This window comes from Lathyrus oleraceus, chromosome 3, assembly GCF_024323335.1.
Source record: "Lathyrus oleraceus cultivar Zhongwan6 chromosome 3, CAAS_Psat_ZW6_1.0, whole genome shotgun sequence".
In the NCBI taxonomy this organism is placed as follows: Eukaryota; Viridiplantae; Streptophyta; class Magnoliopsida; order Fabales; family Fabaceae; genus Lathyrus; species Lathyrus oleraceus.
The window spans coordinates 266,128,537-266,152,666 of record NC_066581.1 but is presented as its reverse complement, the minus strand read 5'-3'; positions in this window follow the sequence as shown (position 1 = coordinate 266,152,666).

Below are 24,130 nucleotides of genomic sequence, written 5' to 3'. Positions count from 1 at the left end.
CAAAATCATTTGCCACCTCGCAACCCGTCCGGTCAATGCTGGCTTCTCAAAGATGTACTTGATTGGATCCATCTTGGAAATCAATAAGGTGGTATGAACCAGCATATACCGCCTCAGTCGGCGAGCAGCCCAGACCAAAGCACAACAAGTTTTCTCGAGCAGTGAATATCTTGTTTCACAGTCGGTAAACTTTTTGCTAAGGTAGTATACGGCATGCTCTTTTCGACCAGACTCGTCATGCTGCCCCAATACACACCCCATAGACCCCTTGAGGACTGTCAAGTACAGAATTAATGGTCGTCCCTCCGCAGGAGGCATCAGAATCGGAGGCTCCTGCAAATACTCTTTTATCTTTTTAAATGCCGCTTGGCAATCATTATTCCACCTGACCGTTTGATCTTTTCGTAACAACTTGAATATAGGTTCACACGTGGCTGTTAGGTGAGATATGAACCGCGAGATGTAGTTCAATCTACCTAAGAAACCACGAACCTCTTTCTCTGTTCTCGGTTCAGGCATTTCTCTTATTGCTTTTACTTTAGCGGGATCAACCTCGATTCCTTTTTCACTTACAATGAACCCCAGCAATTTACCAGACCGCACTCCGAAAGTGCACTTGTTCGGATTCAACCTCAGTCTGAACTGTCTCAACCGGTCAAACAACTTGGCCAGATCTACCAGATGCCCCTCTTTTGTTTGGGACTTTGCTATCATGTCATCAACATAACATTCGATTTCATGATGAATCATATCATGAAACAAAGTCACCATGGCCCTCTGATAAGTAGCACCGGCGTTCTTGAGACCAAATGGCATCACCTTATAACAAAAAGTGCCCCACGGTGTGATGAACGTTGTTTTCTCCATATCATCTAGCGACATTTTGATTTGATTATAGCTAGAAAAGCCATCCATGAAAGAAAACACCGAGAATTGAGCTGTATTATCTACCAACACATCAATATGAGGTAGTGGAAAATCATCCTTCGGGCTAGCTTTATTCAGATCCCGGTAGTCCACACACATTCTCACCTTCCCATCCTTCTTTGGCACTGGCACAATATTTGCGACCCAAGGTGGATAATTAGTGACAGCAAGGAAACCAGCATCCCACTGCTTCCGCACTTCCTCTTTAATTTTCATTACCATTTCGGGTCGAGTTCTGCGCAACTTCTGCTTCACTGGAGGACAATCTGCTCTCAACGGTAGCTTGTGCACAACGATATCGGTATCCAACCCTGGCATATCTTGATAGGACCAGGCAAAGATGTCGACATACTCTTTTAACAATGCTACCATTCTGCTCTTAACACTCGCCTCCAGAGCGGCCCCGATTTTCACTTCCTTTCTAACCTCGTCGGTACCCAGATTCACAATCTCAACCTGCTCTTCATGCGGCTGAATCACCTTCTCCTCTTGTTTCAACAACCTGGCTAATTCCCCTGGTAGTTCACAATCTTCTTCGCCTTCTTCTTCGGCATGATAGATCGGATTGTCGAAGTCATATGAGGGTGTAACAGAATTGTTATCAATGAGATCCGGAGAGAAATCGCATCTGCATGAATGTTGATTCATGCATTGCTTTAGAACCGGAGCGAGACAAATTGAAAAGGAAAATGAAAACATTGCCATTTTTATTTTTGTTTTTAAACTGCAAAAATAAATGAAAAACAGGGAACACCGCTTTTTAATTGAAAAACATCCATTTATTTATGATGCAAATTTCGCAAAATGAAACATGAGGTGACCCTTACAATGAACCATTACGTTTCGGGCAAAACGTATGGTTTCCATGCAAATAAAATTGAAAACGGAAAATATTACTCTTCAAGTAGAGTGACAGTGATGATCTTTTCAGCCTTCCAGTTCTGGACTTCCATCCCTGGTGCGCACGGCTTTATCCACTGATCTATCTCACAGTCACTGTCGACTTCTTCACCCACCATACAGATGTGATCTGGATCCAGCATTCCAGCACTGGTGAATGTGAACGATGGACGACGTACTCTACCTTGTCCTGACGAGCCTCGACCCGGCTGATAACCCACTCCGAATCTGTCTTTCTTGGCGGCGATGTCCATCATCTTCCCCCAACCTGGAGCTTCTCCATTCTTCACCACCTCAGCGGCCTGCTTATACGAAGAAATGGACGGTTTCTCCTCTTCTTTGGCAAAAAGAGCATTCTCCACCTTGACGGTTTCGAATGCTTGACTTGGCGTCTCCCATATCTCACCGTTCATTTCCACGTATTTGAACGATGATAGGTGGCTAACGAAGATGTCCTCCTCCCCGCAAACGGTGACAACCTGCCCGTCCCAGATATACTTCAGCTTTTGGTGCAACGTCGAAGTCACTGCCCCAACATCATAGATCCATGGGCGACCCAACAGGCAACTGTATGCCGGCTGAATATCCATGACATAGAATACCGACTTGAACACCTCAGGTCCGATCTTCACCTGGAGCTCCACTTCCCCGAACACTGCCCGCTTTGAACCATCAAAAGCTCTCACAACCAAGTCAGTGGGCCTCAGCACTAAACCATCACAATCTAGCTTCGCCAAGGCTTTCTTTGGCAACACATTTAAAGATGAGCCGGTATCAACCAACACGTGCGAGAGCACGACCCCTTTACATTCCATAGCAATGTGTAATGCCCTATTATGATTCCTCTCATCCACAGTCAGATCCATATCAGTGAAACCCAGCCCATGGCTGGCATTGACATTTGACACCACCGTCTCCAACTGATTAATGGTGATCTCTTGGGGAACATAGGCTCTCTTCAGAATTTTCAATAAAGCCTCCCTATGCCCCTCGGAGCTTAACAACAACGACAAAATTGAGATCTTGGATGGGGTCTGCTGCAGATGGTCAACAAGCTTGTACTCTGACTTCTTGATGATCCTCAGGAATTCTTCCGCTTCATCATCAAGTTCTCTCTCCGACCCACCAGGCGCCGGTGTCACCACAGGAGTACCTTCATTCACCACTTGTTTTCCTCTTGCCCTGGCTAAAGCCTCGGCCTTTTCTTTCTTTTCTTTTTCTCCTTCCCCACTTCTCAAAGCATCAGGGGCAAACAACCTTCCACTGCGAGTGAAACCACTAGGTCCGGCATTATCCACCTTTGAAACGGTGGTTTCATCCGCAGTCTGATCTTCCAGCTTCTCTCCATTATAGTACACTTCCCCACCATAATGCCACGGCACGGCATCATCTTTGTCATAAGGAATTGGCCCAGGTACCGTGATAGTAACTAGAGCCGCATCTGCTAGTGTTGACAAATCAACCGGGTCGAAGTAGATAGTTATGGTGGAGACATCTTCCTTCTCCAAATCAATCTTCTCAAACCTGAGGCTTCCCTCATCCATCATCTCCTCGACAGCCTCCCTCAACAATATACACCCATTGACAGCAACAGTGCACGCAGCACAACAGTCATCACAGCCCGGAAAGACCCCATTTTTCAACAATTGTCTTTTGACCTCAGCGAACGGAGTCCTCAACTGGTCTACCCTCAACAGCCCAATTCTGCTCTCCTCAGAAATTGCATTCACCCCCATTTGACCATGCGCAGGCATGGGATTAGCATTAACATTTGGGAATGGTGCAAAGTTGATTGCCTTAGAATCCACCAAGTCCTGGACCACATGCTTAAAAGCTTTGCAATTTTCTACGTTGTGTCCAGGTGCACCCGAGTGAAATTCACATTTAGCGCTCTCATCAAAACTGGCTGGCCTCTGATCAGGTCTCAAAGGAGCCAAAGTTCTCAGTTGAACCAACCCCAAGTCCTTCAGCTTTTTCAACAAGAAAGAATAGGTCACAGGTGGCCTATCAAACTGACGATCATTCATTCGCCCTCGCACCTGATACCCATCCCTCTGCGGTCTCTGTTGAAATGGTTGTCTTTGTTGTTGCGGTTGTTGCTGCTGTTGTTGTGCTGGCTGATTACCAGCAGGAATGGTTACCGCAGCGGTGTGCTGGTAGTAACGATCCCTACTCGGTCCTCTTTGGGTATACACGGCACTGGTATCACCCTCCTTCTTCCTCTGACCATTTCCAAAGGGCTTCTTCGATCCAGACGACGAAGCATTACCCTGGATCTTCCCCAACTTCAACCAACTTTCAGTTCTCTCTCCGGCCACCACAATATCAGCAAAGTTAGTAACCGGGCATCCAACCATCCTTTCAGCAAATGTCCCCTGCAGGGTACCCATAAACAGATCTGACATCTCTCTATCCACCAACGGAGGTTGGACCCTGGAAGCCAGCTCCCTCCACCTATGTGCATATTCCTTAAACCCCTCATTAGGCTTCTGAGACATACTCTGCAGCTGGGTACGACTAGGAGCCATGTCAGCATTGAACTGATACTGTTTAAAGAATGCATCTCCAAGATCTTGCCAGCTCTTAATGTCAGAAGACTTCAGCTTGGTGTACCATTCCAAGGATCCTCCGGACAGACTGTCCTGGAAGAAGTACATCCATAACTTCTGATCCATCGTATAAGCAGAAATCTTGCGGACAAAAGCCTGAAGGTGAGTTTCCGGGCAGGAACTCCCGTTATACTTGTCAAATGCAGGCGCCTTGAACTTCTATGGGATCACAATCCCCTCTGTAGCACCTCAAATTTGCACCTCCCATTTTGTACATCATTTTCATTTTAGGTCATTAACATTAGCATTGTCCACTGCATAGCATTGCATTGTCCATTGCCCAAGTGCAAAGTCATCAGTCAAGACTGGTCAAGAGATCCAGTTTAGCAAGCAAGCAAGTGCATTTCCTATTGAAGCAAAGCCCTAGGGTTGGTTCATCAAGTTAATATGACCTAGGGACCATTTTGAAGTGGTTTGGCCAAAGGTTGGATGTTCAGACGTCATCAGTCATTGCACAATGCATCTGAAACCCTAGAAAGTCAACTATGGTCAACTGTGCATGAAATCATGGATTTGAAGAGGGGAGATGGTTTGAAAGGCCTCATTCATGTCCATACAAGTCTCATTTGACATTGCAAACATCAACAATGGAGAATTTGAGGTCAGAGGGAAAGTTTCCAAAAAAAGTAAGTGGCCTGTAATTTCAAACTGCCAAAAATGGAAAGGTCTTCTCCTCAAGTTTACATGTCCAAGGAAGCTCCAAATGAATTTTTGTCCAACATGAAAGTTGAAGATCTTGCTCTCACCTTTCCAAAAAGTCCAAGAACATGCATTTCTCATTTGTGGTTGAAGAGTTATGGATCAATCTTTGCCAAGATAATTTGAACTTCAAAATAGGATAACTTTCACACCACAAGGCCAAATGAAGTGGGGTTTTTTGTAACATTCTTGTTTCAACATGCTCTATCCAAATCATGCATCACATTTCATTAATTCTCATCACAAAAACATTGGATTTTTCACTTGATTTGAATTTGAAATTTGGAGGGAAAAGTTCATTTTGAGAATTAAGCATTTTCCACACTTCCATTCACTTGCATTTGGTCTTAAACAGCATTTTGAGGTGAATTCAGCATGCACTCGTTTACTGTAGCATCATTTCCATGCATATGAGGGTGGATTACCAATTTGCACATACACTTGCATCTTCATTAATCATTCACATTTGGCTAATTGGGATTAAGAAAATGATTAGTGCATCATATATATAGACTAATCCTAACAGAAAACAGATTAACACTTCATTTCAAACCAGATCTAGATCAAAAATTGCAAATCTCACAAACTTTTTCTCTCCACTTTTCTGCAAATTTCTTCACAAACCTTGCTTGATCTTTGTTTGTTCCATCATCCACAAGCATTTTGGAGTTGAATTGGAGCAGGATCAAGAGAATTTCGAGCAAATTCTTGAACTGTTGAAGCAAGCTTCATCCATGGCAGCTGTTGATTTGAGCAAGATCGAGCAAGACTGAGCATTGGATCTTCATAAATTCATCCATTCAAGAGTTGTAGAGCTTCTGTTTCAGCATTGCAAAGCTCGAAGGTCACGATTCCACTACTGCACTTCAATTAAGGTCAGTTTTCGATGATCAAGATTCATGAAATTATGCTAGGCTTTTGATAGATCTTTGATTGTAGAGTAGTCTGCGCTTTGAATCGTTGCGTTTCATCAAGAATCGAGGAAGTTATTGTGATTTTAATTTTGATGTGCAAACTTTATTTGACTCGATCCAAGCATGTTATTGAGAATTAGGATAAATCGAGTTCAGATTAGTGATGTGCGTGCTAAGATGAAGCTAATGATATATCGTTTGCGAATTTCTGTGCAACTTTGTTCTTGAGTGTATGAAGGTCGATGAACACATGAAGAACATTAGGGTTTGTGTTTCCAGAATAGCATTTGATCCATTTCCCCGCGTGCTTGCATGAATTTTTCTGTTGCTGGCCATGTATTGGCTGGATTATCCAGCGTGTCGTTTTCAGTGGTCTAGCGCGTTTCTCATTGCCAAGTGGACTTAAGTGAAACGCAGCGTTTCACTTAAGTAGCGCCAATTTCAGATTGCAACAAGGTTCGATCCTCAGCTGGATCAATTTCATAATTGGCCTTTGGCATTTTTTTATCATATGCTTCCATGTTCATACTATGCCTTTCCATGTTTTTTTTTTATTTTTTCTCCATTTGAAAAATTCATAACTCTAAAAATAATGATCCAAATCACATGAGATTTTTTGTGCAATGTTCTTCATGATGTCTTCTTTTTTATGATGATTTTTCCAGAATTTGTGCACAGTTGAAAATGTTTTTAGCCTAGGATTTGTTCATGCATGTCATTTCTTGCACCTTGCTTGCCATTCCTTTTGTGAAATAATGATGCTTAATCCAATGAAGCTGAAAATTTGCATGTGTAAACTAGAGATCCTTAGGGACATTTTGGCATTGAGTTTGTGATTTTATCATTTCTGGTTGTGGAGATATGCTATGATGAATATAGGTGTGACAATGTGTGTCACACCATTTCTTGTCCAATTTGCTGATTTTATTTGCCATGCCATATGAACTTCAAATGATCTGAATTTTTGCATGTTGTTTCTTCTGGATGTTAGGATTGAGTATGCATTTTTGTAGAATTTTTTGAGTGCATTTCCAATTTGTTTGAGATTTTCATCTCTGTTTGACCATTTGTGGACTTTTTGTGAGTCATGATCTTATATGATTTGTGAAATTCTTGATGTTTATTGGATGAACCTGAAATTTTGCACATGTGTTCTAGACACTTGGAAGTTTGTCTTGGCTTTGGTTTGATGTCCATATCATGTTTGAATTCTGTTTTAGGCTTGCTTGAAGTTGATGTATGATTTGGTGTCTTGTATGAGCTTGTTTGAGCATGCTTTGACTTATGGATTTAATTGACTTGCTTCCACTTATCCAAATGACTTGAATTTTGGTAAGATGATCACTTGATGGGTGATGTTTAGCCATGTTTTTTCTTGAGATTTATTGAATTGTTTTTGAGTTGATGTGGATTGATTCATTTTGTTTGGTTATATGAGCTTTCAATTTACATGCTTTGTACTAAATGCTTTATGAAATGAAATTGGTGCATGATATGAATGTGAGATCTTTTGGATTTTGTTCCTAACTGGTTAATCTTGATTCTTGATAATTTTCATGTTCTGTTTTAGTTTATTGCTCCCATTTTGACCCTAGGCCTTGTCCTAGTGGTTAGTGCTTAATGTTTGAGCTTTGTTTCAGGTCAAAGAGCACAATTGCTTATACTTGATGATGTGCACTCAATTGGAGTTGGTCCATTGCTTATTTATGACTAACCTTGAGTTTGTTTTGTAGGCTTTGAGACTTGTGCTTATGCCTTGTGGCTTGCACCTTTGTGCATTGATGCTTGTTTGTCTGTTTATGTACAGTTGTCTGTTGACTTGTAAATGTCTATTTGACTTTTGTTTGAGTTGTGTACTGATTATGTTGGATTGTTTTCAGGTACCTTAGTTGCTATAGTTCATTGTGAACTTGCTTTTGCTTTGCTTGATAGCTTGAGCATTGAGGTATAATGTCTTTAACTCCATGTAGTCTGGAAGACCTGGCCTGTTATTTGGCCAGGCACCTGTCTGAAGTCCTCCTTAAGAGGCAATGCTTGTGATTGTTTATTTTTGTCCCCAAGCAAGAAAAGACCTTTGATAAGGCAATTGGCAGATACAAGAGATGTGCAATCCATCTCCTGCTATTCAGTTGAGTCATCCCTCTGCTCACACACCTTGTGTTGATGCATTGTGGATATTAACCCAAGATCCTTGTACAGTTGTGTCAGTCATATGTGTAGAAGGGTTCCAACTTTCTGAACCCACACGTTCATTTGTCTAAAGCTCTCCCAGGCCAGGGATAAGAGCTGTGAGGGACACCCCTCACTTCCTGTTTCATCTGCTTCACCCTAACTCTCAATGTTAGGGTTAAGAGCTAACATCACCCTGTTACAGTGGTTTGTTTGTCGAGGTTGATATGACCCCTCGACTAAAACCTAACCTTGATTGAGCCAACTGATTGCATATAGTGTGTGCTACTTGTGCTTGTATGTTTGTGCTTTTTAGTTTGGCTTGCTTCCTGTGCAAGTCATGTTTAGGTTAGCTTGCTTCCTGTGCAAGTTAGATAGCAACCTTAACTTAGGGATGATATGCATGATAACATCTAGGCTCGAGTCGTAGTCTCCCTAGTTGTGTCTCCCTTTGTTATCTGGTTAGGCTAGTCCTTTATCCCTGCGTAGGGGAACTACGTCGCCCTGATCCTCATACCAGATGAGGTACGTAGGCAGGAGATGAGCTGATCTCTCCGGGCGCGCTTTTTGTTTTGTCTTTGTGTGTGTTAGGAGATGGATGTAAGACCAACGATTGGCATTTCGTATCCTCTTGTTGTGTGCTTGGAGTCCGATGTAAGTCCAGCGATTGGCATTTGGTTTCCAGTGCGCGTGTGTTTGTGTGGAGTTTGACGTAAGTCCGGCGATTGGCAGTCGATTTCCCGTGTTGCTTTGTTTGGCGTGCGTGAGCCGAGCTACGAGTGCTCTGATTCTTCTCTAGTCCGAGAAGATACGTATGCATAGGATGCGACATCCTAGCGAGCATGTTTTTCCCCGATCCGAACTACGTCGACTCTGATGTCTATGCCTGATAGACTACGTAGGCCTAGGATGCGATATCATGCCGAGTCAGTTTCTTGTGTTTCCTGTGTCTCTTTCAGCTAGTGTGTGTTTGTTTGTGAGCAGCGTTTAGCAACCATTTTCTTTCCTTTTGTGCGTGGATCCCGTCGAGTACGACGGATGCGTAGAGGTGCTAATACCTTCCCTTCGCATAACCGACTCCCGATCCCATTCTCTTTGGTCGCGAGACCATGTCTTTTCCAGGTTTACTTCGAGCGTTTCCTTTCCCTCTTTTGGGATAAATAACGCACGGTGGCGGCTCTGTTGTTTTTGTTTTCTCGCCGGTTTTTCGCGTGATACGACAGCTGGCGACTCTGCTGGGGATATAGAGAAGTTGACCTCTTGCTGGTCCATCTTCCCTAAGCGAGTCTCTCCTAGCGCTCTCTAGGTTAGGGTTTTGGTTGTTGTTTGCTGTTATTTATTGCATTCATTTATTTATTGTTTGCATTTATGTGCGCATTAATGTTTGCATTCATTCATATTCATCTGTGCTGGCTGGTTGTCTATTTCTCTCTGTTGGGGTGGGAGTTACATGAGGTAAAAGGCCCAATACCCAGGCTATGAGTGAAATCTAGGAAACCTAGGAATAGAGTGATTCATGGGAAGCGGGCGGTATGCGCCACTTAGCGGAACATTGATATCACGAGCAGTTCAGACTCTGATAGGGTATTATCGATGCATACATCGGGTGTGCACAGGATGATATTCTTGAAAGGGTTGTTTATCCTGCGTTTTTCTTGACCTTACCCTGGCCTAGATGACACCCGTGAGTGAGGAGGGAATGATCATTATTACAGGTACAGTTGGTGACTTGTCGGTGACTTGTTGGTGACTTGTGATCCTGTTGGTGACTCTTGGTTCTTCAGATGACAGTTTATCAGATGACTTTGGGTTTCAGATGAATTGTGGTTCCGAGTTCGAGCCGAAGCTTTGATCCTATGCTCCGAGATGCACAGCCTGCCAGTCTTGGCTCCATCACTTGCATCATAGCATGTTTATTTTTCAAAAAAATAAGAATGCATGAAAAAAAAAGAGAAAAAAGTTAGCTCGCATACGCATATCCTTTATCAGGATCATTCATGATAAAATATAGTACCCATATCATGCATATCATGCACGTATCATTACAGACATGTTTGGGAGAGACTTCTCACTCTGGTTCCTGACTGAGACAGGATTGCTGATCGTCGTCCACACCGCTACTCAACCAGACTCAATCATCAGAGAAACATGGATCAAGTTCAGACCGAGTTGGCTGAGATGAGGGCAAACATGGCCCAGTTTATGACGATGATGCAAGGGGTTGCGCAAGGTCAGGAGGAGCTTAGAGCCCTGGTTCAGAGACAAGAGACCGTGATTCCGCAGTCCAACCGAGCGTCGCCGGTGGGCGTGCCTGTTCATGAGAACGTTAATGTTGCTGCTCCCGCCAATGACTATGTCGTGGGTGAAAAGTTAAGGGGGATCAGAATCAATGGACAACCTCTTGATGCAGAGACTGTTAATGCTAGAGCTACCCGGGCTCCTGTTTGTCATCCTGCTCCGATTGTTGATAGACAAGAGGACATGTTCACTCTGCTCAGTGAGGATGATGAAGTTGTGAGAACCGGAGAGAGGGATAGAAAAGTGGATGCCCTTGCTGAGAAAATCCGTGCCATGGAGTGTCAGAACTCTTTGGGCTTCGATGTAACCGATATGGGTTTGGTTGATGGGCTGAGGATCCCCTACAAATTCAAGGCGCCGTCCTTTGACAAATATAATGGCACTTCCTGTCCTTGCACCCATGTGCAGGCTTACTTCAGAAAAATCTCAGCATACACTGACGATGAGAAGATGTGGATGTATTTTTTCCAAGACAGTTTGTCCAGAGCGTCTTTGGACTGGTACATGGATCTGAAGAAAGAATCAGTCAGAAGCTGGAAAGATCTGGGTGAAGCCTTTCTGAGGCAATACAAGCACAACATGGATATGGCGCCGAGCCGAACCTAATTGCAGAGCTTATGTCAGAAGACTGGTGAGAGCTTCAAAGAATATGCCCAGAGGTGGCGTGAGCTAGCCGCAAGAGCACAACCTCCCATGTTGGAGAGAGAGCTGACTGACATGTTCATCGGGACCTTGCAGGGTGTGTTCATGGACCGCATGGGGAGTTGCCCATTCAGTAGTTTTTCTGATGTTGTTGTCTGTGGGGAGAGGACTGAGAGCCTTATCAAAGCAGGAAAGATTCAAGATCCTGGCTCTTCAGGTTCTTCGAATTCTAAGAAGACATACTCTGGGGCACCCAAAAGGGGAGAGAGTGAAGCAAATGTTGTGCACCGTCGGAGAAGTGTGAACAGAGGACAATATCGTCAGGCTGCTGCTGTGACTATTCCAGCAACTCAACCCCAACAGCAGAGAAGACCAACTCAGCAATATCAGCAACAACTACATCGTCCTCAACAGCAAGTTTACCAGCCTCACAATGGTAATCAAGCTAGTACAAGTAATGAGAGGAAGAAGATCATTTTTGACCCGATTCCTATGTCGTACACATAATTGTATCCCTCTTTGATAGAGCGGAACTTGATTACTCCCAGAGACCCGCCGGCTGTACCCGTCAACCCTCGGTGGTGGTATAGGCCTGATCAGCATTGTGTGTATCATTCGGGTGCTCCTGGTCACGATGTGGAAAGCTGCTTTCAGTTTAAGACTAAGGTGCAGGACCTTATCAGATCAGGTATTCTGAGTTTTGAGGACTTAGGTCCCAGAGTTAATCAAACTTGAAGATAACAAGTCCCGGGCTGGCGTTGACTTGACTTCTGAAGTCTTCGACGAAGAGGGTTGTTCAAAAACAGAAGCTGCTGATGCAAAAGATTCTGACATTTGTCATCCCTGGTGGGATCTATCACAATTGGGTCACTGTGGGCGTTCCTACAGTTGTTCATAAGTCAGAGTAATAATCACTTTGTTTAAAAACCCTTCTCCCATGCCAAAAGGAGAAGCGATGACATTGTTGACAACATTTTGTGCAATGATATTTTCATTCAAATAAAAGCATGTTAAAACATTTGTTTTTCCATTTGTTTTCCCTTTTCGCTTTTTACATGAAATTGGTGATCACAAAAAACCCTAAAAACAAGAATAAAAGCAATCTTTTCATCTGCATAACGATTGTCTTGTTTGATTTCCAAAAAGCTTTTCATCTCAAAATCATTATGCAGGTTGATTCTTAAACCCATTGAACATAATGATCCGACGTCATCTCCCAATTTTGAATTCCCTATATTCGAAGCGGAAGAAGAAGATGTTGAAGGGATTCCTGACGAGATTTCCCGACTTCTTGAGCAAGAAAAGAAGATCACTCAGCTGCATCTCGAGAATCAGCAGAACAGCCAACTGGGGCATTAAAAAAAAGAGAGGAGGGTGCAAAATCAAAAGAAATCAAAAGAAATCAAAATCAAAAAGAAAGAAGAAAGAAAGAAAGAAACAAAAGAAAAATAACACCCTCAAGTCCCAAGTTGACTGATGCTGAACGGATTCAGAGTCGTTACGACCAAGTGAATCTGATCGAAAAGAAGAGATTAACTGCCATGTGTCATGGTCAGTTATATCAGCAGAGAGTGAAGAAAGCATTCGATACGAAGGTCAAACCTCGTGTGTTCCGAGAAGGTGACCTTGTGCTCAAGAAAGTCTTGTCTTTCGCGCCCGATTCCAGGGGAAAGTGAACCCCACGCTATGAATGTCCATATGTTGTCAAGAGAGCCTTTTCAGGCAGTGCTTTGACACTTACGACAATGGATGAAGAAGTTCACTCGTCCTGTGAATCCAGATGCAGTCAAGAAATACTTCGCCTAAAAAAAGAAAAGCAGAATAGCTCGCTAAGTCGAACACCCCAAAGGGCGACTTAGGCAAAAAGGAGCGTCTCGGTGGATTGAATCCAGGCAAAAGTTAGAGACATTGAAAAAAGAATTTGCGTCCCGCTAGATTAAGCACCTCACAATGGGGCAATCTAGGCAAAAATTAGGGATTTGGCAAGTAACTGCATCTTGACAAGACTGTGTTCTACATCTGTCATCCGTCAGGGATTCTCGATTCGTCGTCGACTGAAGCTCCGGATACATCGAAATTCGGAATGGTAGAGAAAAGGTCATTATGTTCAATGTAGCCCTCTTCCAATATATATCACCGATTTCAAACTTGTACAGATCTATGGAGTCCTGCCATTTGCAGACTACCATTCCTTCACATCGATTTGAGCTTTTATCCAATTATTTGCACTCTTATTTGTTTCAACTCAACAAATGTTTTGCATGATTTAATTGATAAAGTATCATTGTTTTCAAAATAAACAATTTTTTTCACAAATTATTCTTAAACAAAGTGAACGTTCACAATGATGGAAGGATACTTAGGAGATCCGCAGTGCTCTCCCAAGGGTGGTATGATTACCAACAGGTAAGACATTTGTTCGTATCTCGAGCATAACTATACCTTTTTCCTGTAGAACCTTTTATGGTTTCTCCTCAGCAAGGTTGCTCAGTGCAGTGTTGGTTGAAGTTGTTCATCTTCATGTCCCCGGCAGTGCAGCAGTCTTCCTCTAGGTCCCTGTTAGCTCTATCGTGGGGCATCCCCAGTAGAGTGCGGTTTGAGCCCTACCGTGGGGCATCCCCAGCAAGGTTGTTGTTGGAACACTTTTGTGGGTCAGTTCCCGAGCAGAGTGATTATTGAAGACTTCAACTTTCGACTCTCCAGCAGAGCAGTCTTCTCCTCCCCCCGGCATGGGTGCTTGTCCTTGGAAGATTCAGTATTTGGTGGATTGACATTCCAGTAATCTGGCATTCCCTCAGATAGATTCCTCCGTGGAAGTTGTTGGCATGATGAGCTTTCTCAATGCCTATCTATCCTCATCAGGGATCTGGTTGCTTCTTGGTATCTTTGATCTTCAGAATGAGTTGTGGTTGTGGTGTGTCTGCCTGTACATTGAACTCTTCTCTCCGGTTGTGATTGACGATCCCTCCGGAAGCTTCTGGTGGCCTTCCTCCCCTGCAGGAAGATGTTGTTCCCTGATACCCCAGTTTCCAGCAGACTTTCTTTTGCTCTCTGGTGATTTTGGCCTTCCCTCTGGAAGGGTAGCACCGGGTGGTTGATTCCTGGACCTATGTGTGTTGAGCATGTCTGTTTGTCAGCATTCATCATACATTCCTCATGCATAATGCATACATGCATAATCATAACATTCAGGTACTCATGTTGCAGCTGTTGCCGTGTATCTGTTGATTGGTTGTCTCCTGCTATTTGGTGATACAGATCTCCCCAGTGGATTCTCCCCTAAGTAGATGTGGGTGTGTCTGATCTCTCCACATAGAGTCGACCCCTTAAGCAGAAAGTGTCTGTCATTTCCTTCTGCACTCCCCACTAAGTTATATCCTCGTGGATGACGGTTGTTTCCGTTCCCTCCCCACACATAACGGGATGGGTGTTCCCTATTGAGTTCTTTCCTCATTAGGATGAGTCTTGATTCAGTATGCCTTTTTGGATCGATCCTAAATTGGCTTTCTTGTGGCTGTCTCTTGTGCTTCCCTGTGGTATAAATGAATAGTTGCTCACTAACCGGCACTCATTCATCTTATCCTCAGCGGAATTGTTGGCCTCTGCCTACAAACCAGCAGTTGTAAGTCTTACCTTTGCGGTCTTCTACCTACTACCCGATAGTTGTAAATCCTTTTTCTCACTCAGTTCTCTCAGCAGACTGTTTGTTGGCTTCTACCTACGAACCGGTAGCTGTAAGTCCTATCTTTGTGGTCTTCTGCCTACTAACCGGTAGATGTGAATCCTCTGTCCTCCCCTTGTGGAGTCAACCTTTGTGCTCATCCTAGTCGATGACGGTTGCTTTTCCGTGGTTTTCTGCCTACTAACCGGTAGATGTAATCCCCTCTTTGTGGTTATCATTATCCCGTTGGTATTGATATTCCTTTCCCTTTTCGGATATTTTTCTCCGAGTAAGCAACTTTATCCCCAGCGGGTCCTCTTTCATTCACCGTTTGCTGGTAATGTTTGTGGTTTCTCCTTTTGATTGGTCATCTTTGCATACCTAGTCCTAGTATCCTGATGCCTTTCTTGTCGGTCGATTTATCCATTTAACAACCTACAACCCGGTTATGGATGATCTTCCATGCGAGTATATTATCTATGTTTTGACGGCTGTAGATAGTATATCTCATGCACTCTTTGGTCAATCTTTTGATTGTTTTCTCCAGCAGAGTAAGATTCGTATTCCTTGTGGAATCGAATGTACATCCTTTAACAAGTTTACTTTCGCTCTCCTCAGGATGTTGAGTGTTTTGGAACACACACCAATTCACGTTGTCGGTCGATTTATCCTTTAACAACCTACAACCCGGTTAGGATAATCTTCCATGCGAGTGTGTTATCTACGTTTTGACGGCTATAGATAATATATCTCATGCGCTCTTTGGTTGAACCCTTTGTTTGTTTCCCCAACTGAGTAAGATTCGTATTCCTTGTGGAATCGAATGTCCGTCCTTTAACAAGATTGCTTTCGCTCTCTCCAGGATGATGAGTGTTTTGGAACACAAACCAATTCACGCTTTGGTTGGCCACCTGTTTTATGCCTACAACCCGGTATCCTTGGTGTTCCTTCTTGTCTGCTCCCTGTCGTGACCTTGATCCCCAGTGAGTCACCTCTCCGTTGGTTTCGATAAATGTTGAGTTTTTCCTATGCGTCCGTTGACGTATAGTTGCTTGTTCCCCACAGATCATTTATTAATGGTTGTTGATCCCCATAGAGTTCTCCTCTCCGTTGGTGTCGATAAACGTCGAGTTTTTCCTATGCGTCCGTTGACGTATAGTTGTATTCTTTCCCCAGTGAAGTATTCTCCTTCTCCGTTGGTGTCGATAAACGTCGAGCTTCTCCCTTTCGTCCGTTGACGTCTGGTCGAGTCTTCTCCTTCTCCGTTGGTGTCGATAAACTTCGAGCTTCTCCCGTTCGTCCGTTGACGTCTGGTCGAGTCTTCTCCTTCTCCGTTGGTGTCGATAAACGTCGAGCTTCTCCCGTTCGTCCGTTGACGTCTGGTCGAGTCTTCCCATTCATCCGTTGATGTCTGGTCACCTCTCCGTTGGTTTTGGTAAACGCCGAGTTTTTCCTGGTCGTCCCCAGTAGAGTTACCTCTCCGTTGGTTTTGGTAAACGTTGAGTTTTTCCCACTACGTCCGTTGACGTATGGTTGTATCTCTTTTCCAGTCATTCATTAATGTCTGGTCACCTCTCCGTTGGTTTCGATAAACGTCTAGTTTTTCCTAGTTGTCCGTTGGCATCTAGTTGTGATTTCTTTTCCCATTCATCGTCTTCCGATGTCTGGATGTGGTTGTACCTTTGAGAAAAATCAAAATCCCCAGTAATAAATAGCAGATCCCAGTTGGAGTTACTGTTGGATCTCTGCATTGTGCAAATTTCTACGGTTCTTGGTATTCAATCTCTGTTTACCCTGAAAGTCTGACAGCCATTGCTCTCATCCGTTCGGGTTCCCAGTTGATTGAATAGGGGCAGCTGTAGCACCTCAAATTTGCACCTCCCATTTTGTACATCATTTTCATTTTAGGTCATTAACATTAGCATTGTCCACTGCATAGCATTGCATTGTCCATTGCCCAAGTGCAAAGTCATCAGTCAAGACTGGTCAAGAGATCTAGTTTAGCAAGCAAGCAAGTGCATTTCCTATTGAAGCAAAGCCCTAGGGTTGGTTCATCAAGTTCATATGACCTAGGGACCATTTTGAAGTGGTTTGGCCAAAGGTTGGATGTTCAGAAGTCATCAGTCATTGCACAATGCATCTGAAACTTTAGAAAGTCAACTATGGTCAACTGTGCATGAAATCATGGATTTGAAGAGGGGAGATGGTTTGAAAGGCCTCATTCATGTCCATACAAGTCTCATTTGACATAGCAAACATCAACAATGGAGAATTTGAGGTCAGAGGGAAAGTTTCCAAAAATAGTAAGTGGCCTGTAATTTCAAACTGCCAAAAATGGAAAGGTCTTCTCCTCAAGTTTACATGTCCAAGGAAGCTCCAAATGAATTTTTTTCCAACATGAAAGTTGAAGATCTTGCTCTCACCTTTCCAAAAAGTCCAAGAACATGAATTTCTCATTTGTGGTTGAAGAGTTATTGATCAATCTTTGCCAAGATAATTTGAACTTCAAAATAGGATAACTTTCACACCACAAGGCCAAATGAAGTGGGGTTTTTTGTAACATTCTTGTTTCAACATGCTCTATCCAAATCATGCATCACATTTCATTAATTCTCATCATAAAAATATTGGATTTTTCACTTGATTTGAATTTGAAATTTGGAGGGAAAAGTTCATTTTGAGAATTAAGCATTTTCCACACTTCCATTCACTTGCATTTGGTCTTAAACAGCATTTTGAGGTGAATTCAGCATGCACTCGTGTACTGTAGCATCATTTCCATGCATATGAGGGTGGATTACCAATTTGCACATACACTTGCATCTTCATTAATCATTCACATTTGGCTAATTGGGATTAAGAAAATGATTAGTGCATCATATATATAAACTAATCCTAACAGAAAACAGATTAACACTTCATTTCAAACCAGATCTAGATCAAAAATTGCAAATCTCACAAACTTTTTCTCTCCACTTTTCTGCAAATTTCTTCACAAACCTTGCTTGATCTTTGTTTGTTCCATCATCCACAAGCATTTTGGAGTTGAATTGGAGCAGGATCAAGAGAATTTCGAGCAAATTCTTGAACTGTTGAAGCAAGCTTCATCCATGGCAGCTGTTGATTTGAGCAAGATCGAGCAAGACTGAGCATTGGATCTTCATAAATTCATCCATTCAAGAGTTGTAGAGCTTCTGTTTCAGCATTGCAAAGCTCGAAGGTCACGATTCCACTACTGCACTTCAATTAAGGTCAGTTTTCGATGATCAAGATTCATGAAATTATGCTAGGCTTTTGATAGATCTTTGATTGTAGAGTAGTCTGCGCTTTGAATCGTTGCGTTTCATCAAGAATCGAGGAAGTTATTGTGATTTTAATTTTGATGTGCAAACTTTATTTGACTCGACCCAAGCATGTTATTGAGAATTAGGATAAATCGAGTTCAGATTAGTGATGTGCGTGCTAAGATGAAGCTAATGATATATCGTTTGCGAATTTCTTTGCAACTTTGTTCTTGAGTGTATGAAGGTCGATGAACACATGAAGAACATTAGGGTTTGTGTTTCCAGAATAGCATTTGATCCATTTCCCCGCGTGCTTGCATGAATTTTTCTGTTGCTGGCCATATATTGGTTGGATTATCCAGCGTGTCGTTTTCAGTGGTCTAGCGCGCTTCTCATTGCCAAGTGGACTTAAGTGAAATACAGCGTTTCACTTAAGTAGCGCCAATTTCAGATTGCAACAAGGTTCGATCCTCAGCTGGATCAATTTCATAATTGGCCTTTGGCATTTTTTCATCATATGCTTCCATGTTCATACTATGCCTTTCCATGTTTTTTTTTATTTTTTCTCCATTTGAAAAATTCATAACTCTAAAAATAAAGATCCAAATCTATGAGATTTTTTGTGCAATGTTCTTCATGATGTCTTCTTTTTTATGATGATTTTTCCAGAATTTGTGCACAGTTGAAAATGTTTTTAGCCTAGGATTTGTTCATTCATGTCATTTCTTGCACCTTGCTTGCCATTCCTTTTGTGAAATAATGATGCTTAATCCAATGAAGCTGAAAATTTGCATGTGTAAACTAGAGATCCTTAGGGACATTTTGGCATTGAGTTTGTGATTTTATCATTTCTGGTTGTGGAGATATGCTATGATGAATATAGGTGTGACAATGTGTGTCACACCATTTCTTGTCCAATTTGCTGATTTTATTTGCCATGCCATATGAACTTCAAATGATCTGAATTTTTGCATGTTGATTCTTCTGGATGTTAGGATTGAGTATGCATTTTTGTAGAATTTTTTGAGTGCATTTCCAATTTGTTTGAGATTTTCATCTCTGTTTGACCATTTGTGGACTTTTTGTGAGTCATGATCTTATATGATTTGTGAAATTCTTGATGTTTATTGGATGAACCTGAAATTTTGCACATGTGTTCTAGACACTTGGAAGTTTGTCTTGGCTTTGGTTTGATGTCCATATCATGTTAGAATTCTGTTTTAGGCTTGCTTGAAGTTGATGTATGATTTGGTGTCTTGTATGAGCTTGTTTGAGCATGCTTTGACTTATGGATTTAATTGACTTGCTTCCACTTATTCAAATGACTTGAATTTTGGTATGATGATCACTTGATGGGTGCTGTTTAGCCATGATTTTTCTTGAGATTTATTGAATTGTTTTTGAGTTAATGTGGATTAATTCATTCTGTTTGGTTCTATGAGCTTTCAATTTACATGCTTTGTACTAAATGCTTTATGAAATGAAATTGGTGCATGATATGAATGTGAGATCTTTTGGATTTTGTTCCTAACTGATTAATCTTGATTCTTGATAATTTTCATGTTCTGTTTTAGTTTATTGCTCCCATTTTGACCCTAGGCCTTGTCCTAGTGGTTAGTGCTTAATGTTTGAGCTTTGTTTCAGGTTAAAGAGCACAATTGCTTATACTTGATGATGTGCACTCAATTGGAGTTGGTCCATTGCTTGTTTATGACTAACCTTGAGTTTGTTTTGTAGGCTTTGAGACTTGTGCTTATGCCTTGTGGCTTGCACCTTTGTGCATTGATGCTTGTTTGTCTGTTTATGTACAGTTGTCTGTTGACTTGTAAATGTCTATTTGACTTTTGTTTGAGTTGTGTACTGATTATGTTGGATTGTTTTCAGGTACCTTAGTTGCTATAGTTCATTGTGAACTTGCTTTTGCTTTGCTTGATAGCTTGAGCATTGAGGTATAATGTCTCTAACTCCATGTAGTCTGGAAGACCTGGCCTGTTATTTGGCCAGACACCTGTCTGAAGTCCTCCTTAAGAGGCAATGCTTGTGATTGTTTATTTTTGTCCCCAAGCAAGAAAAGACCTTTGATAAGGCAATTGGCAGATACAAGAGATGTGCAATCCATCTCCTGATATTCAGTTGAGTCATCCCTCTGCTCACACACCTTGTGTTGATGCATTGTGGATATTAACCCAAGATCCTTGTACAGTTGTGTCAGTCATATGTGTAGAAGGGTTCCAACTTTCTGAACCCACACGTTCATTTGTCTAAAGCTCTCCCAGACCAGGGATAAGAGTTGTGAGGGACACCCGTCACTTCCTATTTCATCTGCTTCACCCTAACTCTCAATGTTAGGGTTAAGAGCTAACATCACCCTGTTACAGTGGTTTGTTTGTCGAGGTTGATATGACCCCTCGACTAAAACCTAACCTTGATTGAGCCAACTGATTGCATATAGTGTGTGCTACTTGTGCTTGTATGTTTGTGCTTTTTAGTTTGGCTTGCTTCCTGTGCAAGTCATGTTTAGGTTAGCTTGCTTCCTGTGCAAGTTAGATAGCAACCTTAACTTAGGGATGATATGCATGATAACATCTAGGCTCGAGTCGTAGTCTCCCTAGTTGTGTCTCCCTTTGTTATCTGGTTAGGCTAGTCCTTTGTCCCTGCGTAGGGGAACTACGTCGCCCTGATCCTCATACCAGATGAGGTACGTAGGCAAGAGATGAGGTGATCTCTCCGGGCGCCCTTTTTGTTTTGTCTTTGTGTGTGTTAGGAGATGGATGTAAGACCAACGATTGGCATTTCGTATCCTCTTGTTGTATGCTTGGAGTCCAATGTAAGTCCAGCGATTGGCATTTGGTTTCCAGTGCGCGTGTGTTTGTGTGGAGTTTGACGTAAGTCCAACGATTGGCAGTCGATTTCCCGTGTTGCTTTGTTTGGCGTGTGTGAGCCGAGCTACGAGTGCTCTGATTCTTCTCTAGTCCGAGAAGATACGTATGCATAGGATGCGACATCCTAGCGAGCATGTTTTTCCCCGATCCGAACTACGTCGACTCTGATGTCTATGCCTGATAGACTACGTAGGCCCAGGATGCGATATCCTGCCGAGTCAGTTTCTTGTGTTTCCTGTGTCTCTTTCAGCCAGTGCGTGTTTGTTTGTGAGCAGCGTTTAGCAACCATTTTCTTTCCTTTTGTGCGTAGATCCCGTCGAGTACGACGGATGCATAGGGGTGCTAATACCTTCCCTTCGCATAACCGACTCCCGATCCCATTCTCTTTGGTCGCGAGACCATGTCTTTTCCAGGTTTACTTCGAGCGTTTCCTTTCCCTCTTTTGGGATAAATAACGCACGGTGGCGGCTCTGTTGTTTTTGTTTTCCCGCCGGTTTTTCGCGTGATGCGACACCCTCGACCAGCCCCATATTCGACATATTAACAAACCCTGGAGTAGCATGGCTTTCAAGAGCCCTGATCTTCTCTGCCAGCAACTGAATCTCTTTATTTGGTGGTTGGACACCATACTGACCAAACGGTTCATTATGCATGGAGAATTGATCTGCTTCTTTGTCCTCCTCTCTATCCTCTTCAACCCCAAAGAAAGGAGGAAACAGATTGTCTTTCAAGTTATTGCCCATTGGACCCGGTCTACCGCTCGTGGCAGCACCAAAACCACCAGCATTATTGATCACTACACCCGCAGTTGTCTTCTTTCCAAGATCTCCCCCATCCCTGGAACCACCAAGGCCATGGTTAGAGACACCTTCCAAGTTGACACCACTGTTGGCAGTCGAAGCCCGCTCGAGCTTCTCCACTTTATCAGCAAGTGCTTTCTGCCCAACGGCAAACCCTTGCATGACATTGATCAGTTCATTCATCTTCTCCTTCAGCTCAAGAATATCTGTGTTGGGTAGATCCATCAGCCTTGGTGTGTTGCGTCTGGTAAAGTATCTGTGCGGACGGGTTGTGTGCAAAGGAATGACTCTACGCGCACGAGCAATGATTCCTGAAACAATCAAGCACGTTAGCAACTGACACCTGCAAAATAGAAGACAAGTTATTATGATTATGCATGAATGCAATGTCTATCCATATGAGGAACATTCTGTCTTTCGATCCTGGCTTCATCGAGACAGATAATAACTCGGCAGCAACATTCTAACATTCATCATTTGACTTCATCATATAGATCAGAGATATATGATTTAGCAAAGATATCACCCAACCACGTGTGTGCGATGTGAGTGCATATAGGAAAGCAAATAAAGCTTGAAGATCGATAACTGAATGAAAATAACCATTGTATATCAAAAGTGCACAATAAGTGCGAAAGTCATATATCAAGTCAGATACACATCAAATACAATTCTCCAGCATCAAAAAGAAAATACAAGCCAGTGGATTCCGTCAACAGGCCTGACGGTAATCCACACAAATGAGAAAGGTCTACACTGAAGAAGGTCCCACCGACGACTCTGCATCATCAACCATCTTGGTAAACTTCACCGCGAACCTAAGCTCAGTGTTCTCTTGCTGCAATCTCCCTATCTCCTTCTGGTGAATCTTCATCTGTCTGAAGTAATGATCTCTCTCAGCAAGATAGTGATCTCTCTCAGCAATAATCTCCATGTTCTCTGCTTCTTTAGTCTTCAGCTTTGCTTCCCACTCGGCGATAAGGACTCTGACTCTGTCTTCCCTCTGATACCTCACAAGGATTTGCCTCCTCTTCTCATCTTTAATGACCTTCGAAGCTTTGGCCAACCTCTCCTTGGTGATGTCATGCTCCTTTATAGACGACTCCAACGCTTGGCTGATCTTCCGATAATAGGCAGTGTCTATCTCAAAGCGCTTCACCTCCATGGCATACCTTTTATCCTGATCTTCCATCCTCCCTCTGATCTCCTGATTAGCCATCTGAATCCTAGCAACACTCATCTCCAATTCAGTCTTCTCTGCTTGCAGCTGATCTCTGGCTTTCTTCATCTCAAGGAACTCTTCCATGCTGACAGAAGAACGTGGCCCCTCAATCATAGGACACCAAGGATCACCTCCAGGAAATGGTAGATATGTGAGCTCAATCCTCTGCCTAAGCCAATCATCAAATGGAGGAAAGGACCTGCTATTAACCTTGCCAAAAGGAACCTTGCCCTTCCTCTGAATATTTCGCCATGCCCCAGACACCTGCCTCAACTGTAACAAATTACCCTCAGCTGGGAAGTAGAAAGACTCCTGAATCTCACAATCGAGAGGAGGAACCTCCATAGCAAACCCCATTTGTCTCCTAAGAAGTGTCGGGTTGTAATTAATGCAACCCTGAACTCCTATAAGAGGCACATTGGGAAAGCTCCCACAACTATAAATAAAGTTTCGTCCAGCCATACCATTGTGAGTCCAAGCTATGTCCTTGGCTCGCAAACCCATCAGCCTGAATGACCAATTAACCGTAGGATCAAGAGAAACAAAAGCACCTCTGGACGGCAGATACCCCATAAACCACTTGTACAGCAACTGAGCACAACATCTGATCAATCCCCCTCGCCTCTTCTCGTTTCGATTATGGACCGAGTAATAAACATCCCCAACCAAGGTAGGAACAGGATTCCTCTGCACAAACAACCTGATGGCATTAATGTCTACAAAGTCCTTCTGATTAGGGAACATGACGATCCCATAAATGCTCACAGCAATCAAAGCACAGACGGTCCTCCAATCCCCTAAAACAGCATGCTCCTTGGTCTTAGCCTCCAAGAAACTCAGATGAAAACCAGGCAACTTTACTTTCTCCTTCAGACCCCCCTTGGTCACCTCTAGGCTCAAATGAAGATCACGAGAGATCTCAACAACATTAGGCTCTCCCTTAGTGACATAGAACGGAATCTGGTCTCTGATCTGAATACCCAGGATGCTGGCATAGTCTTCCATCAAAGGCCCCAGCAAGTAATCCGGGAAAATGAAGCATCTCAAGCCCGGGTCATAAAACTGGAGAAGAGTATGAATGGCGCTCCTATCACTGTCTGTGAGCCTAAAAACCAACTTCAGA